Source organism: Hyperolius riggenbachi, chromosome 10, assembly GCF_040937935.1.
Source record: "Hyperolius riggenbachi isolate aHypRig1 chromosome 10, aHypRig1.pri, whole genome shotgun sequence".
Classification (NCBI taxonomy): domain Eukaryota; kingdom Metazoa; phylum Chordata; class Amphibia; order Anura; family Hyperoliidae; genus Hyperolius; species Hyperolius riggenbachi.
Window position 1 is genome coordinate 163,480,157 of NC_090655.1, and position 19,682 is coordinate 163,499,838.

The 19,682-nt window shown below is 48.0% G+C and overlaps 1 protein-coding gene across 1 annotated transcript in view; it reads right to left on the bottom strand.

Moving 5' to 3' along the window:
- Positions 1-19,682, bottom strand: part of LOC137536748 (uncharacterized) — a gene marked incomplete at its 5' end in the record, with an annotated part of 49,516 nt that overhangs the window by 19,577 nt on the left and 10,257 nt on the right. The window lies entirely within an intron of this gene.

A 19,682-nucleotide genomic window follows, 5' to 3' on the forward strand; every position in this document is an offset into this window, starting at 1 on the left:
ATCACCGATAATCCAATATACAAGCTAACCTCTGTTCACCTGAGTAGAGTGTAGTGTTTTGGTGTAACAGTAACACTTTGAGGACAACGCCTCAGTGCAGTCAGGAATACTGCATGGATTCCTTCCGCAGACCCCAACTCTCCGAGATGGGAGGAGTCGGGCTGACAGCCGGAAGGTTAATCTGAAAGTAACCCTCTGGCGGAAGGGTCACCAACAGAACGAAGAACCGCCTCTAACAATAAGGTCGGTTCTCGAGATCGGACAAGCCAGATCGTACACACACGGACAGCTAAAGTACAGTATCAGGAGGCAAAGGCGGAGTCGAGGTACAGGCAGGGTTCGGCAACAGGGTATCAGATATATCGAGGTACAAGATCAGGAGGCAGAAACAGAGTCTAAGGATGAGCCGGGATTCGGCAACAGAGTATCAGAAATATCGAGGTACAAGATCAGAGTTCAAGCGGATAGTCAGGCAGGCAAAACGTCATAACAGATAATCACAATCAAACTAGTACTTTAACCACTTCCCGACCGCCCACTACACAGGGGCGGCGGGGAAGTGGAGCCCTGCAGGACGGCCTCACCCACAGAGGCGGCAGTCCATTTAAGGGCATGGGCGGAGCGATCGCGTCATCCGTGACGCGATCCTCCGCCCGGGATCGAAGCACGGGCATTTTGTCTCCGCTCGCCGGCCACTTAGCAGAGCCGGCGAGCGGAGGAATCCGCATGATCAGCCAATCCCTGAGTATAAGGCACTTTGTTAGGTAAACAAAGTGCCTTATACGTGCTTCCTCCTCGCCTCGTGGTCTCATTGTTGCAGAGACCACTAGCGAGGAGGAAGCACTTTGTGAGTATCACAGCACACACGTTTTTTTTTGCCTACAGCCCCCCTGATCTCCCACCCCAGGCCTCATACCCCCCCTGATCACCCCAGCAGACCCCTGCCAGCACCCTTGCACCCCTTTAAAAACCCCAACCCCCCCACCTATCACTAACTTTAAACGCTATCCCCTGCGTTAGGTCCCTAACTGCCTCCTAGTCACCCCTGATCCCCCCCCCCTACCTTTAGATCACCCCCAGACCCCATCCCAGACTACCCCCCTGTATACTGTATACATCTGTATACAGCTACCTTACCCTCTGATCCCCCTCTGATCCCCCTCTGATCACCTGTCTATCACCTGTCCATCACCCCTTGGCACCCCCACCCATCAGAGCAGACCCTAACTGTCCCACGGGGGTAACCGATCACCTGCCCAGGCCCTCGATTGCCCTCATACCCCCCTTCTGATTACATCCCCTGCTCTTTGTTTACATCTGTCCTCCCCAGCAATCACTAACTGATCTGCGATCAGTAACCCCCTGTGTCTGCCTCTCATCAGATCAGGACTCAGTCTGCCCCGTGCAGGCTCCTGATCAACCCCCCACCCCCTCAAATCGCCCTCAGACCCCCCCCCCTAATCACCGTCCAAGTGCATTGTATTTGACTGTGCTGCGCTTGTATTCGATTGTGCTGCGCTTGTATTCAATTGTGGTGTAATTGTATTTGATTGTCCCGTGATCGGCTTCGATTGCCCCGTGATTGTTTGATTGCCTGAGACCCCACTTCCCGCCACACCCAACCCCACCCTCCCCCCCACCACACCCAACCCCACCCCCCACCCCCCCACCACCTCCAACCACCACCTTCCGAGTGCATCAGATTTGCTTGTGCTGTGATTGGAGTCGATTGTGCTGTAATTGTATTTGATTGTCCCGTGATCGACTTCGATTGCCCCGTGATTGTTTGATTGCCTGAGACCCCACTTCCCGCCACACCCAATCCCACCCTCCCCCCATCACCTTCCGAGTGCATCAGATCTGCTTGTGCTGTGATTGGAGTCGATTGTGCTGTAATTGGATTTGATTGTCCCGTGATCGACTTCGATTGCCCCGTGATTGTTTGATTGCCTGAGACCCCACTTCCCGCCACACCCAATCCCACCCTCCCCCATCACCTTCCGAGTGCATCAGATTTGATTGGGCTGTGATTGGAGTCGATTGTGCTGTAATTGTATTTGATTGTCCCGTGATCGGCTTCGATTGCCCCGTGATTGTTTGATTGCCTGAGACCCCACTTCCCGCCACACCCAATCCCACCCTGCCCCCATCACCTTCCGAGTGCATCAGATCTGCTTGTGCGGTGATTGGAGTCGATTGTGCTGTAATTGGATTTGATTGTCCCGTGATTGTTTGATTGCCTCTGAGACCCCACTTCCCACCAACCCCAATACCTCTCAAATACTCCCTTTTTGCTAGGTAGGTGCTCTTTTTTTCTGGGTAGTCTCGGAGGAAAACCCCATAAATTTAGCAATCCAAAATGGCAAGAAGGGGGCTTTCCGATGACGAGGTATACAGGTACATGGACCAGTCGGATGAGTTCTTTTGGGAAGAATCATCCGTCGAATCTTCCGGGTCCGATTTTGAACCTGTAGAAAGCAGTGGTTCCCTGACCGATACTGATGACGAGGCTATGGTCCCGGCTAGAGCCAGGCGTACCAGACCCCAAGTCGTTAGACCGCAGGTGGCGCAGGATCCGCCTCAAGGGCAGCAGGGTGGTGCTAGCGCTGTTGATAGTTTTCTTGGTGAGGCAGGCACCAGCAGCGCAGCATCTCCTGGACTTAGTGCCAGTGCTTCCGTAGACCCTGACGAAGTGGTGAGCGTCAGCATGGAAGTTGAAACTGGTACGGTGGCAAGTGCAGTAGTACCCCCGTCGCAGCCACCAACAAGAAGACGGGCCCGTAGTACCCATAGACTCCCAGAGGTGCTGGCACAACCAGATTGGCAATCCCCTGATTCCGCCGCACCCGTAGTGCCCCCTTTCACCGCCCAGTCTGGAGTCCAGGTGGCGACAGCTCATCTAGGAACGTCCCTAGACTTTTTGCAGCTGTTCATCACCCAGGTTCTCTTGGACTTAATTGTGGTTGAGACCAACCGTAAAGCCACACAATTCATCACCGAGCACCCGGAGAGCATGTATGCCCAGCCTTTCGGGTGGAAACCAGTCCAAGTTTCCGACATTAAAATCTTTTTGGCCCTTATCCTTCACTTGGGACTAATGAAACAGAATGTACTGCGGTCGTATTGGTCTACGAACCCAGTAAATCATGTTCCCTTGTACCCTGCTGCCATGTCCAGGACACGATTTGAGTCCATCCTGCGCTTCCTGCACTTCAACGACGACAAAACCTGTCATGAAAAGGGCCACCCTGCTTATGACCGGCTCCACAAAATTCGGCCCCTCATAGACCACCTGTCATCAACATTTGCAGATGCTTATATCCCTGAACAGAACATCTGCGTAGACGAGTCCCTCTTACGCTTTACCGGGCGCCTTGGCATCAAACAGTACATCCCAAGCAAGCGCGCCCGGTATGGGGTGAAACTGTATAAGCTCTGTGAAAGGGCCACAGGCTATACATGTCGTTTTAGGGTCTATGAGGGAAAAGACTCAAAATTGGAGCCGGTCGGATGCCCTGACTACCTGGGGAGCAGTGGAAAGGTTGTGTGGGACTTGGTGTCACCCTTGTTCCAGAAGGGGTACCATCTTTTTGTGCACAATTATTACACAAGTGTGGCCCTCTTTCAGCACTTAAAGTTAGAAGGAATCCGATGCTGTGGCACTGCGCGGCCTAGTCGCCAGGGCTTCCCCCAACGGCTCGTTACCACCAGACTTTTACGGGGGCAGAGGGTCGCCTTGCGTACTGAAGACCTGCTCGCGGTGAAATGGAGGGACAAGAGGGACGTTTACTTTCTGTCCACCATTCACACAGACACGACAGTCCAAATTCAACGGGCAACTGCGGTCATTGAAAAGCCCCTTGTCGTCCACGAATATAATGTCAACATGGGAGGGGTGGACTTCAATGACCAGAGGTTAGCGCCCTATTTAGTTACCCGGAAAACAAGACGCTGGTATAAGAAAGTGTCTTTTTATCTGATTCAATTGACAGTTTACAACAGCTTTGTTCTCTACAGTAAGGCTGGGAGAACTGGATCTTTCCTCCAATTTCAGGAAGAGATCATTATGGACATCCTGTATCCAGGAGGTGCCAGGCCCCCCCCCCCAGATGCAACTAGCCGACTGCATGGAAGGCATTACGCCTATCAGCTTCCGTGTGCCCCAGGTCAACGCATCCGAAGAAAACGTTGCCGTGTCTGCAGCAGGGCTGGAACAAGGAGTGACACCGTTTATTATTGTCCCCGCTGTCCTGACCAGCCTGGTCTATGCGTAGGGCCGTGTTTTGAGAGGTACCACGAGCAGGTACACTATTAGAACCTAGGGAACTCCAGACACAGGAGTAGGCACACAATCAGTGGTCTTTCGCACATTGTCGCAGGGAGAGGAGAGGTAAGCTTGAAGACCAAACGGGTAAGCATAAAAATGGGAAGAAGGATCGGTTTCCATGCTTGATATTGCTGATCTGTCCTGGGTTGGCGATATAAGACGGCATGTTTGAATTTCCCTTGAGTGTGGACACCCCCGGTTTATATGTGATTTGGGCCTATGATGATGCTTTAATGCCACACAGAGTCATCTCTATTGGCAGGCATATTGCTGTATCCTACAGGCATAATGCTGTATACTAAAGTTCTGAGGCCCAGTCACATAAGTTGGTGGCTCACCCTGAGTGCAGGGTGGCACGGGGTGTCTCTCTCCTGAGGTTATCACTGCCATTGATGTGGAGCAAGGTATGTTTGCCGTTCATTTTTCCTTTCAGCCCAGAGTGCATTACTTGTATACCCAATATAAGGAGTATAGCAGAAACTCCTAATACTGGCCATACATGTAATGATTGCAGAGACCCTAAAATGCCAGGACAGACTCCACAAATGACCCCATTTTGGAAAGAGGACACCCTAAAGTATTATGTGAGGTGCACGGTGAGTTCATAAAAGATTTTAGTTTTTGTCACAAGTTAGCAGAATTTTTTTTTTTTTTTTAACAAAGTGTCATTTTCCGTTAACTTGTGACAAAAAATAAAATTTTCAATGACCTCACCATTCCCCTCATGGAATACCTTGTTGTGTATTCTTTCCAAAATGGAGTCATTTGTGGGGTTTGTTAACTGTCCTGGCAAGTGGGCGGGGTGCTAAATTTTGAGCACCCCTGTAAAGCCTAAAGGTACTCATTGGACTCTGGACCCCTTAGCGCAGTTAGGGTGCAAAAAGGTGCCACACATGTGGTATCGCCGTACTCGGGAGAAGTAGTACAATGTGTTTTGGGGTGTATTTTTACATATACCCATGCTGGGTGGGAGAAATACCTCTGTAAATGACAATCTTTTGATTTTTTTACACACAATTGTTCATTTACAGAGTTATTTCTCCCACCCAGCATGGGTATGTGTAAAAATACACCCCAAAACACATTGTACTACTTCTCCCGAGTACGGCGATACCACATGTGTGGCACTTTTTTGCACCCTAACTGCGCTAAAGGGCCCAAAGTCCAATGAGTACCTTTAGGATTTCACAGGTCATTTTGCGGAATTTGATTTCCAGACTCCTCCTCACGGTTTAGGGCCCCTAAAATGCCAGGGCAGTATAGGAACCCCACAAATGACCCCATTTTAGAAAGAAGACACCCCAAGGTATTCCGTTAGGAGTATGGTGAGTTCATAGAAGATTTTATTTTTTGTCAAAAGTTAGCGGAAAATTGATTTGTATTGTTTTTTTCACAAAGTGTCATTTTCCGCTAACTTTTGACAAAAAATAAAATCTTCTATGAACTCACCATACTCCTAACGGAATACCTTGGGGTGTCTTCTTTCTAAAATGGGGTCATTTGTGGGGTTCCTATACTGCCCTGGCATTTTAGGGGCCCTAAACCGTGAGGAGTAGTCTGGAAATCAAATTCCGCAAAATGACCTGTGAAAGCCTAAAGGTGCTCATTGGACTTTGGGCCCTTTAGCGCAGTTAGGGTGCAAAAAAGTGCCACACATGTGGTATCACCGTACTCGGGAGAAGTAGTACAATGTGTTTTGGGGTGAATTTTTACACATACCCATGCTGGGTGGGAGAAATATCTCTGTAAATGGACAATTGTGTGTAAAAAAATCAAAAGATTGTCATTTGCAGAGGTATTTCTCCCACCCAGCATGGGTATGTGTAAAAATACACCCCAAAACACATTGTACTACTTCTCCCGAGTACGGCAATACCACATGTGTGGCACTTTTTTGCACCCTAACTGCGCTAAAGGGCCCAAAGTCCAATGAGCACCTTTAGGCTTTCACAGGTCATTTTGCGGAATTTGATTTCCAGACTACTCCTCACGGTTTAGGGCCCCTAAAATGCCAGGGCAGTATAGGAACCCCACAAATGACCCCATTTTAGAAAGAAGACACCCCAAGGTATTCCGTTAGGAGTATGGTGAGTTCATAGAAGATTTTATTTTTTGTCAAAAGTTAGCGGAAAATTGATTTGTATTGTTTTTTTCACAAAGTGTCATTTTCCGCTAACTTGTGACAAAAAATAAAATCTTCTATGAACTCACCATACTCCTAACGGAATACCTTGGGGTGTCTTCTTTCTAAAATGGGGTCATTTGTGGGGTTCCTATACTGCCCTGGCATTTTAGGGGCCCTAAACCGTGAGGAGTAGTCTGGAAATCAAATTCCGCAAAATGACCTGTGAAAGCCTAAAGGTGCTCATTGGACTTTGGGCCCTTTAGCGCAGTTAGGGTGCAAAAAAGTGCCACACATGTGGTATTGCCGTACTCGGGAGAAGTAGTACAATGTGTTTTGGGGTGTATTTTTACACATACCCATGCTGGGTGGGAGAAATACCTCTGCAAATGACAATCTTTTGATTTTTTTACACACAATTGTCCATTTACAGAGATATTTCTCCCACCCAGCATGGGTATGTGTAAAAATTCACCCCAAAACACATTGTACTACTTCTCCCGAGTACGGTGATACCACATGTGTGGCACTTTTTTGCACCCTAACTGCGCTAAAGGGCCCAAAGTCCAATGAGCACCTTTAGGCTTTCACAGGTCATTTTGCGGAATTTGATTTCCAGACTACTCCTCACGGTTTAGGGCCCCTAAAATGCCAGGGCAGTATAGGAACCCCACAAATGACCCCATTTTAGAAAGAAGACACCCCAAGGTATTCCGTTAGGAGTATGGTGAGTTCATAGAAGATTTTATTTTTTGTCAAAAGTTAGTGGAAAATGACACTTTGTGAAAAAAACAATACAAATCAATTTTCCGCTAACTTTTGACAAAAAATAAAATCTTCTATGAACTCACCATACTCCTAACGGAATACCTTGGGGTGTCTTCTTTCTAAAATGGGGTCATTTGTGGGGTTCCTATACTGCCCTGGCATTTTAGGGGCCCTAAACCGTGAGGAGTAGTCTTGAAACGAAATTTCTCAAAATGACCTGTGAAATCCTAAAGGTACTCATTGGACTTTGGGCCCTTTAGCGCAGTTAGGGTGCAAAAAAGTGCCACACATGTGGTATCGCCGTACTCAGGAGAAGTAGTACAATGTGTTTTGGGGTGTATTTTTACACATACCCATGCTGGGTGGGAGAAATAACTCTGTAAATGGACAATTGTGTGTAAAAAAAATTAACAAATTGTCATTTACAGAGATATTTCTCCCACCCAGCATGGGTATGTGTAAAAATACACCCCAAAACACATTATACTACTTCTCCTGAGTACGGCAATACCACATGTGTGGCACTTTTTTGCAGCCTAACTGCGCTAAGGGGTCCAAAGTCCAATGAGCACCTTTAGGCTTTACAGGGGTGCTTACAATTTAGCACCCCCCAAAATGTCAGGACAGTAAACACACCCCACAAATGATCCCATTTTGGAAAGTAGACCCTTCAAGGTATTCAGAGAGGGGCATGGTGAGTCCGTGGCAGATTTCATTTTTTTTTGGTGCAAGTTAGAAGAAATGGAAACTTTTTTTTTTTTTTTTTTCGTGTCACAAAGTGTCATTTTCCGCTTACTTGTGACAAAAATTAATATCTTCTATGAACTCACTATGCCTCTCAGTGAATACTTTGGGATGTCTTCTTTCCAAAATGGGGTCATTTGGGGGGTATTTATACTATCCTGGAATTCTAGCCCCTCATGAAACATGACAGGGGGTCAGAAAAGTCAGAGATGCTTGAAAATGGGAAAATTCACTTTTTGCACCATAGTTTGTAAACGCTATAACTTTTACCCAAACCAATAAATATACGCTGAATGGGGTTTTTTTTATCAAAAACATGTTTGTCCACATTTTTCGCGCTGCATGTATACAGAAATTTTACTTTATTTGAAAACTGTCAGCACAGAAAGTTAAAAAAAATCATTTTTTTGCCAAAATTCATGTCTTTTTTGCTGAATATAATAAAAAGTAAAAATCGCAGGAGCAATTAAATAGCACCAAAAGAAAGCTTTATTAGTGACAAGAAAAGGAGCCAAAATTCATTTAGGTGGTAGGTTGTATGAGCGAGCAATAAACCGTGAAAGCTGCAGTGGTCTGAATGGAAAAAAAGTGGCCGGTCCTTAAGGGGTAGAAAGCCCTAGGTCCTCAAGTGGTTAAGCTATTAACAGAATCTAGCTAAGTGTAGGATTACAGCTCCAGCAGGTCCCAGCACACTTGCGGATCTGACTACGGATCTGGGTGCTCCCACAGAAGTGATCGCAACGCCAGACACCAGAGAAATGACCAGCCAGCCGTATATATACACAACCCTCTCCCCAGCACCTCCCCAAGTGTAGAACCAATGAGGAGGGGGGAAAGAGTCAGCTGATCAGCCTGGCCAGCTGACTCACTTCTGGCAGCTATATCTATTCTGCCTTTCCGCGCGCACGCGCGTCCTCCTGAAACTGAAGGGACTATGAGTCCCAGCCACAGCAGCCCCGCTCTGCGGAATCTCCGCAGCGGGGACATGTGCGACTCTCTGCCATGCTTCGCAAGGGGACAGCCGCCTCAGGCTGAGTGGAGGCGGCTGCCTCCCCGTGCTTGGCCCCATCGTGCACGGAAAGAGCCGCCTGCCGCTGACTCATGGCGGCGGCTCTTCCGCGGTCTCTGACACACAGCCAACTATGACCATTAAATAATAAATGCAGCAACAGTTACCCCAGACACCACAAAATAAACGCAATGGGCAACATGTCAGCACAAAATAAACGCATTGCGGGCAACATTTCAGCACAAAATAAACGCATTGCGGGCAACATTTCAGCACAAAATAAACGCATTGCGGGCAACATGTCAGCATAAAATAAACACAATGGGGGCAAACATGTCAGTACAAAATAAACGTAATGGGGGCAAACATGTCAGCACAAAATAAACGCAATGGGGGCAAACATGTCAGCACAAAATAAACGCAATGGGGGCAACATTTCAGCACAAAATAAACGCACTGCGGGCAAACATGTCAGCACAAAATAAACGCACTGCGGGCAAACATGTCAGCACAAAATAAACGCACTGCAGGCAAACATGTCAGTACAAAATAAACGCACTGCGGGCAAACATGTCAGTACAAAATAAACGCACTGCAGGCATACATGTCAGTACAAGATAAACGCACTGCGGGCAAACATGTCAGTACAAGACAAACGCACTGCGGGCAAACATGTCAGTACAAGATAAACGCACTGCGGACAAACATGTCAGTACAAGATAAACGCACTGCGGGCAAACATGTCAGTACAAGATAAACGCACTGCGGGCAAACATGTCAGTACAAGATAAACGCACTGCGGGCAAACATGTCAGCAGGGGAGGACTGGGACCTTTTGGCCTGGGGGGAAACACAACCTAGAGGCCCTTTCACGGTAGTCCCAGCCCCAATCCATATCTTTCTCGAGCCCAAATGTATATAGTGCACTGCTCATACACTAATTGATTTTCCACAGCAGATTCGATCACTGTGATCAAATCTGCTGGAAACTGATGCTCCATCATTGCTGCTCAATCATATTTTAAATAAATTTTCCAGTGAAATCAAATATTTTGCTTGAAAAGGGGTGGTGGCCTTATGCCCCCCATTGAACTGAGCGATAGCCAGAGTGCCCAGGTTCACCGCTGGGGCGTTGCTAGGATCCTGGAAGATCCTGGGCACCAAGGGAGAGGAAGCATGTGGCGCGCGTAGCGCGCCAAAAATGGGCGTGGTTATGCAGCAAGAAAGTGGGAGTGGTCATGGGTGGGGTCAAATGTACATGAACCTAGCAATGGTGTAACTTAAATATGATAAATACGCAGTATTTAAAATAGGTAGACTTTTCTCACCTGTCTTATCCTCAGCTGGCCTGGGCGCTGTGCTCGGCTGGCAGTTATGCTGTGCTAGGTTTGTGGTGATGCTGTGCTTGCTGGGCTACCTGGCCTGGCTGTGATGCTGTGCTGGCCTGGCTGGCAGTTATGCTGCGGCCTGGCTGGTGGTTATGCAGCAATGATGCAGGCCAAGCTGGCAGTGATGCTGGGCTCAGGGCTGGCTTGCTGGCATGCTGTGAAGGATCCCTGTGTGCCTACCGGCAGTAGGGCCAGATTTGTACCACTATCACCAGCCACCTCATGACAACAGCAGGGTTAGGATAGAGTCATCAGAAGGGGGGGGGGGGGGAAGTTAGGGAAACTGATAGATCTGGGTAAAGGCCCATACACACGTCGGATCGGACGGGTCGTTTGACCGTCCCGTCGTTCGCCTGCTAAATCGGGCGTGTGTACAGACTATCGTTCGTTTGATAAGAGTGAGTTTGAGCGATCCGCCCGGCGGATCGCTCAAATTCACTCTTATCAAACGAACGATAGTCTGTACACACGCCCGATTTCGCGGGCGAACGACGGGACGTTCAAACGACCCGTCGTTCGCGGAAATCCGACGTGTGTATGGGCCTTTAGGCATTTACAAAAAAAAAGGGAGTTAAAGTTAGGTAAAAGAAACATAAAGGCGGTTAGAAAAGATTAAAGGCTAGGCTTTTGGGCAACTTAGGGTGATGCTAGGAATTTGAGAGCAGAATTATAGAAAAGCGGATGAAATTAAGTATCAGGTTACGGTTACTGATTACAAGATTACAAAGATTAAATTGACTAAAGTCAGTCAGTGACAGGACTATGTACTCTGTAAAGTCTGCAGAAGGTGTCAGTGCTATTTATATAAATACATCGTAATAATATGGTAGGACATTAGACTATGACTATGGTAGTATTAGATTGTGAACACTTCTGCGGATAGTCAGTGACATGACTAAGTATTCTGTAAAGTGCTACAGAAGTGGTGAGTGCTATATAAATACATAATAATATGGTAGGACGTTAGACTATAGCTATGGTAGGATTAGATTGTGAGCTCTTCTGCGAACAGTCAGTGACATGACTATGTACTCTGTAATGTGCTGCAGAAGATGTCACTGCTATATAAATACATAATAATAATATGGTAGGACATTAGACTATGACTATGGTAGGATTAGAGTGTGAGCTCCTCTGAGGACAGTCAGTGACATGACTATGTATTCTGTAATGTGCTGCAGGAGGTGTCAGTGCTATATAAATACATAATAATAATATGGTAGGACATTAGACTATGGCTATGGTAGGATTAGAGTGTGAGCTTCTCTGAGGACAGTCAGTGACATGACTATGTATTCTGTAATGTGCTGCAGGAGGTGTCAGTGCTATATAAATACATAATAATAATATGGTAGGACATTAGACTATGACTATGGTAGGATTAGAGTGTGAGCTCCTCTGAGGACAGTCAGTGACATGGCTATGTACTCTGTAATGTGCTGCAGAAGATGTCAGTGCTACATAAATACATAATAATAATATGGTAGGACATTAGGCGATGACTATGGTAGGATTAGAGTGTGAGCTCCTCTGAGGACAGTCAGTGACATGACTATGTACTCTGTAATGTGCTGCAGAAGATTTCCGTGCTATACACATACATAATAATAATATGGTAGGACATTAGGCTATGACTATGGTAGGGTTAGAGTGTCATATTACTATGTATAGGATAAGAGGGGGAGGGAGAGTGTGCTGTAGAGATGTAAAGGGGGGATATGAAAACACAGGGGGGAGGGAAAGAGAACATGAGATGGAGGGGGAGGAGGGGGGTATGAAAACAGAGGGGGGTGGAGAGACAGAGCAGGAGATGAAAGGGGGAGAAAAAAAAGCAGAAGAATGACAACTTTATCACCAGACACCAGCCTTCACTGCACATCCTTGCAGTTATAGGGAACTCCTGTCTCCTGCACACAGGATTCAGACGTGCTGTGTATTCACAGCAGTCTCCCTGTGCAATGCTGCCTGACTCCAGCAGCACAAGCTGCACTCTGTGGTCTGTGCTGCCAGGAATTCTCTGCGAGGCTGCTGCAGCTGCTCTTCACATTCTCTCCCTGTCAGGCCACAGAGTTAAATATCGCGCCAGGGAGAGAGAGAGCAGGACAGCACACAAGCCAATGGACTCCAGCTTACGGAGCCCTCCGATCACATGGTATGAGCGGCTCTGCTTCCTCATTGGCTGCCCGGCCCCATGTGATCCCAGCCGACTGGAGGTATCCACCCCCTACACTTCTCTGCTCTGTAGCCATCGCAACAGCAGGGACGCTGCAGATCCGCTGGTATTGTAAATACTAGCAGCGGGCAGTGGCAGCTGTCTGTGATGACTAATGCTGCCCCACCGGCCCTCCATGTGTGAGCAGGCGGCGGCCCGGGGGGCAAACGCCTCCCATCCCCCCAGGCCAGTCCGCCCCTGCATGTCAGTACAAGATAAATGCACTGCGGGCAAACATGTCAGTACAAGATAAACGCACTGCGGGCAAACATGTCAGTACAAAATGAACACAATTTGGGCAAACATGTCAGTACAAAATGAACACAATTTGGGCAAACATGTCCGTACAAAATAAACGCACGGCGGGCAACATGTCAATACAAAATGAACGCACGGTGGGCAAACATGTCAGTACAAGATAAACGCACTGCGGGCAAACATGTCAGTACAAGATAAACACAATGCGGGCAAACATGTCAGTACAAAATGTACACAATGTGGGCAAACACTTCACCTGCAAGAAAAAGCATTTACTCACCTGGCAGAAGACGTCCCCTCACGCAGCCGGCCTCTGGTGCCTCTGGTGTGTGCAGCTCCCCCTGGCCTGGACGATCTTCAATCTCCCGCTCAGCCTCTCACAGGCAGAGCAGGGCTACGGCAAGATGGCGTCCGGAGGCGGAGCTCTGTACTGGAGACACAAATAGTCTCCAGTACAGGGCTCCGCCTCCGGACGCCATCTTCCCGTAGCCCTGTTCTGCCTGTGCCTGCCAAAGAAGGACAATGCAGGCTGGAGCGGGGCTGCGGGGAATGAACTAGCGCAGCGTCTAGTAGACGCTGCGGCTAGTTCATTGTACGGTGGCCAGAGTCCCGAGGCCGGGACGTCCCGCTGCTAAAAGCGGGACGTTTCCCGGGACCTCATGCAGCCTGGGACAGCGCCCCCCCGAAGGCGGGACGTGTCCCGGGTAAAGCGGGACGTATGGTCACCGTAATTATTGACACAATTAAAGTCCCCTGCAATTATCAGGTGTTGTGAATGAAAAGCTTCCAGTTTTTTAAACACCTCAGCAATAAATATTGTGAAGTATGGGGGGGCATAAATATTGCATAATGTTACTTCTTTGCCATCTATTGTAGCTTTACGAATTATAAATCTGCTATTAGGGTCTCTGTAAATTTTCTGACACTCAAGCTGCAGTCTGTTTTTAATAAAAGCAGCAACACCTCTGGTCTTTGATTCAAATGTAGTATAGTATGCTCCACTATAGGCTTTATCAAAATAAGATGGGAAATGATTTGTGGATAGATGTGTTTCCTATAAAAACAGGAGGTCGGCTTGCAGTAATTTATACTGCCTAGGGCCTTCCTGCGTTTATGTGGAGAATTCATTACTTGGATGTTGTGGCTAAGGATTTTAAGTACCATATTTTGTTGAATGGGGGTACAAACAATAATAGATCAAGATAAGAGCTGTTGCTGTCTGGATGTGTAACACAATTGGAATTGCATTTAATATTTCTATTTAGCATGATCATATCAGAATGACTTTTGAAGATAACAAGAAAACATATAAACTTAAGGTTATAACGCAAAAAAACATAGCAACTTGAGCAGTAATAAATGCACATGGCTATATGACACATTAACGTGGTAAATAACCCATAGCCTTTTGTGGAGTAACCAAGACATTAGCATTCAGGAATCATCCTCCACTTATCAAGAGGAGAAGTGTTCTGAACTTACAATGACCGCAGAGAAAAGCTGCGGTCAAGGGGGGAGACACTTAGCCTGGGGTCGAGCTCAGAAGAACGCCATTTAAACATAAGGAATGACCATGTTCAACAAAACTAGAAGAGATCTAGGGTGAAGTATTCCTGTGCAAGAGAAATCAAAATCACCCAGTCTTGGTTTCTTGAGAAGCAGGCGTCTGCGATATAGTATTCCTATTCTTAGCTTTGCTGGGAGTCCAGATCGGCGAGAGAGTCCTATGCAAAGGTGACTGCAATCCAAGCTTACACAAAAGTTTGAATCCATCAGAAGCAGTGCTGCTCAGCGAGATTTCGGATATCTGAGTTACCTAGATAATCCAAACTTTTTCCACTATCCGAACCGGATTCGGATTCCGAATACCTGGGCCAAATCCGAAATAGTACTATCCGAGTTATTGTGGAAATCAATCAGAAAATCTGGAATCCGTCGGATACTAAGGTCGGATATCCGAATCCGGGTACTGTAACCATGGAGATGACGTCCATGATGTCATTGAGCCAATCAGAGGGCTCCCAGCCTAAGCCCAAGCAACCAATCACAGAGGGGAACCTTGGCCAGTACCTCCTGTATATAATGAGGGGGCCATGATGAAGAATCGCCCTTGCTTTGTGACTGCACACTGAGAGACACTCCAGTGCTGTTTGGCTAAGCAAGTGCACTATCATACTGTTATATTGTGTTGTAGTTAGCTAGCCTGTGTAATTTGTTAGTGTCAGTCAGTCAGACTTTGAGCTGCAGCATCTGCCTGCTAGTTAGGTCCTGTGTCTGTGTGTGTGCTGTGCACAGTCCAGGCCTCCTGCTGCTGGCTGGCCTGCTATTAGCCTTAGCTAGCTAGTAGTTACAGTATAGGTAGGTAGGATTACTGTGTTATTGTGTAGTTACTGCAGTGCTATTAGTTGTTAGAGAGTCAGAGTAGTACAGTGTTAGCTACTACAGATTATTGCAGTGCTGCTGTGCTGCTGACTGAGCAGTGAGCAGTGTCAGTGTGTCTTGTTCTACTATGCTGTCTGTCACTCCGTGCTGATTCAAAGTCCAAGCCCGCTATTAATAAAGTACAAGTACCCCACACATCATCTGTGACATCACATATCTTGTACTTTGTCTGGCACTGGCAGTCGGGGCAGGCCTCCGTCAGCAGTTCTGCCGCCTCAGTCTCCATTCCGCCGCTAGCCACTGGCCATCCAGCTGTTAGGGGGAGTCACGCTGCAGAGACGCAGCAGCGTGTAGCGGCCATTTTCAAGCAGGGTCGGTGGCACAAATTGGAGGAGAAAGACACAGCGCCTGTGATGCAGATGATGGTGGATGACGAGCAGCCCACCACCAGCCCTACAAAACACATTCTGGAAGTAATGGGCTTTGTGGAAGAGTCTGAGATGGTGACGGTGGTTATTGGGGGGGGGGGGGGGGGGGGGAGTCTGTCCGTGATGTGTCAGCAGAAGAGGAGTTTGAGGTGGGCTCATCATCCCAGCAGTTGTTCAAGGAGGGGGAGTATGATGTTGATGACGAGATGAAGGACCAGTACTACCATCCACAGGAGGGGGATGTCAGCTCTGACTCTGAGGAGGAGAATGCGTCAGTGGGTCTGGCATGGAGGATCAGCATCACTGACATTGGCAGGAGCAGCAGTGGGCATGGAATGCGTGACCCACAGCCTGCTGCTTCATCTGCCACTACTACCACTAGCCGCACCACTCAACCCCAGGCCCCAACCACCACAGGGATAAAATCATCAGCAGCATCCCATTCTGGGCGTAAGGGAAAATTGCTCTCCCTAATCTGGCAGTTTTTTCATCTGCCCTCACTGGAAAGCAAGTTTGTGACTTGTAATGTGTGCCATGTGAAGCTGAGCAGAGGGTCTAACCCCTCCAACTATGGTACCTCCAGCTTCATAAACCATCTGGAAAAAAAAGCACAAACAAGAGCATGAGGCATTCAAGAGGCTGAAGGAATCTGACGCTGGCCCTTGCAGTGGTCAGAGCACCATAACCCTCTTTGCCACTCCTGCCGACACTGAGGCCTTTTCAGACAGCCAGTCCTCAGTGGTCTCCTCTGCTCCCTCCTCGGCAAGCCAAAAATGCCACCTGACCCTGCTGAGTGAGTCCTTTGTGGTCAGGGCTCAGGCTCCCGGCAGCCGTCGCCTACGCCAGCTGAATGGCCTGCTTGCATGGGCCATGTCCTCCCAGCTCCTCCCGTACTCGTTTGTGCAGGAGGGGAGCCAGATGCGTGCGCTCCTGCAGTGCGCAGCGCTGGATTGGCCAATCCCCAGCCGACACTACTTTGCACGGACGGACATCCTAGCACTACACCAATTTGTAAAGGCCAACATGGAACATGGGCTTGACCATGCGGTGGGTAAGCGGGTCCATGTGACAATGGACTCATGGAACAGCCAGTTCGGGACAGGCCGCTATTTGTCCTTCACCGCACAATGGGTCAGTTTGGTGGAAGTGGGTGAGGAGGGGACAGCAGCAGCAGCAGCAGCATCATCACCCCAGTGGGTGTTGCCACCCCGCAGCAGGGTCAGGGGAAGTGCAGCAGGTTCCAGCTCTGTACAAAGAATGTCCGTACAGTGCTCACTCCTCACAATCAGTCAAACAATCTATGACATAAAGTTCCACTTATTATGGTGATCTTCAGATTCTGATACACTAAATACTCCCACCAATATTCAATGGCCGATTTATCACAGATCAGCAAAACTCGTTTTTCAATGTCATGTGCTGCACCTATCTGCACAACCTCAGAGCTCCACATATTGCCTGATGAAGCGGGATGCAACCCGTGAAATGTGTTATTACTCTGGAGTCTATTTGAATAAAGATATTTTTCATTGAATAACTGATCGTGTGTCTACTTGTGGGAGGTGCTGATCAAGACTGATGTTCAAAGTTTATTGCTGACATTGAAGCGCTGATTGCTGTCCCTCGTCAGGCCAGCATTTGGATCTGGTGAGCGTGCATTTGTACCAGAGATAGCGGTGGTGGTCAAAGCACGGGTATATAGCGTGGGGTGCACTTAGTGTTGCAAGAGGTGCACTCAATTCTGCACGTGTGAGGGAGCTGGAAGTTAATGCAGTTTCACACTATGTTTTACAACTACTTCTTTTGAGGAAAAGCCAGAATAAGGATCCCGGCTATGAGGAAAACAGGAGTCTGAAGATCTCAGTGGTTACTCTTAAGTGATAACTGCTGGTCCCTGGTTGGTCAGCATATTGATCCGGTGAGCGAGTAGTCCTTCTATTCTTGAACGGTGGCGGTTTTGATCACGGACACAAAGCGTGGGGTGCACTCACCAATATAAGGGTGCACTGTGATAACAGTTAAAAGTGAAGTGTGATACAGTTTTACGCTATGTTGTGATTTTTCGTTTTGAGGAACAAATTGAAGAAAAACGTGCAGCTACACACAGGAGAAAGAAGGCTGACTGACATGGGAGCTATTTGAAAAACGAGTTCTGCTGATCTGTGATAAATCAACCATTGAATATTGGTGAGAGTCAGGGATGCTCAGCAGAGCTCGAATATTCGAGTAGCTCGAATATTTGAGCTCTTTTTCAGCTATTCGAGGTAGAATACCGAGCTCGAATAGCTGCAGCTATTCGAATGGGCTATTCGAGTGAACTCGAATAGCCCACTCACTATTCGCGCTATTCGAGCAAACAGCGCTATTCGAGCTCGAATACCGAGCTCGAATAGCGTCATAGCCCAGATTGATGTCCTTAGAGCCAATCAGAGGGCTCCCAGGCCCTCTGACGGCAGCCAATCACAGAGGGGGACCCTGGCCAGCCCCTACCCTATAAATAGCGGCCGCCATGTTCGGTTTTTCCGTCCTTGCTTGACTTGTACAGAGAGAGATCTGCTCCTTTGTGCTTTGGCTTAGCAAGTGCTCTATTGTGGTCAATCACCTAGCGTTTTTGCTCACATACACCTGCTATATACACCTATAGTGTTGTTAGCTAGATAGAGATTGTATTTTAGTTAGTAGCTTGTGTGTTACATAGAGACAGCTGCTGCTGCAGGCAAGCTTACACAGCTTTAGGCCTCAGGGCCTTGCCTGTGTGTGCAGCTGTCCTCCTGTCCTCTGTTAGTTTATTTCTCATCTATACCAGTGTTTCTGCTGTGTATTCTACCCTGTCTTGTCCTTTACTTACTGAGTGATTATTGTATTTTGTAGTTATACTGTACTAGGGACACTCACTGTTAATGTTTATAGCTCCTGTGTGTGTGTGTGTGTGTGTGTGTGTGTGTGTGCGTGCACTGTCTGTAGTGTACACAGTACACAGTATTCTCTTCTACTGAATCATCTGATTAGTTACTACTGAATCTGATTATTGTATTTTCTAGTTGTACTTACTGTACTAGGGACACTTAGTCACTGTTCATAGGCTAGCTCCTGCGTGTGTGTGTGTGCGTGCACTGTCTGTAGTGTACACACACTCTATTTCCTTCTACTGAATCTGATTACTACTGATTATTGTATTTTCTAGTTAGTGTACTAGGGGACACACTCACTGTTCACACTTACTGATTACTGATTATTGTATTTTGTATTTGTACTGTACTAGTAATCACTTAGCGATCTAATCACTTAGTGATTAGTGTCACCTCACCCACCAACCCACTCCATTAAAGTACCCCACTTTTTCACCCGCCCTTTTAAAAAACTTTTTTGTTTACGCCCAAAACATCTAAGATGTCTGGAAGTGGCAGCCAGCGCGGTTTGGGCAAGGGGAAGGGCAGCTAGGGAATCAGGAGGAGAGGGAGCAGCATTGTGGCAAGCCGCGCCACCATGCACAGTTCCGCAGCAGCAGCAGCTGCATCAGTGGCTAACATTCCACCTATAGCCACTGGCCGTGGACGCCTTGGGCACCCAGCAGGAGCATCTGCAACTCACGCTGCAGAGACACAGCAGCAGCAGCGTGTAGTACCTGCTCCTATTTTCCTCCAGCCGGGTCGGAAACGTCCCATTGAGGAAAAGGATGCAGCCACTGTGGTGCAACTGATGACGAAGGATGAGCAGCCCGCCATCAGCTCTGCATCCGAGGCCTCCACCCTCACCACCACTCCTGTTCGCAGCAGCCACCCAGCAGGGCCTGGGGAGGAGGCCAGTTCACCGTCAGTTGGCGATCTGTCATTCAGCAGTCTTTTGACCCCAGGCATCATAAGTCAATTGTCTGCTGTTGTTGGCGATTTTGAGGAGGAGATGCTGATGGGCACTTTGGGGGAGGAGGGATTGGACAGCAAGACTGTGGCGACAGTCAAGCAGCCCATCCATGCATCAGGAGAGGAGTTTGGGGGGTCATCATCCCAGCAGGACATGTTTCAGGAGGGGGAGGATGATGATGAT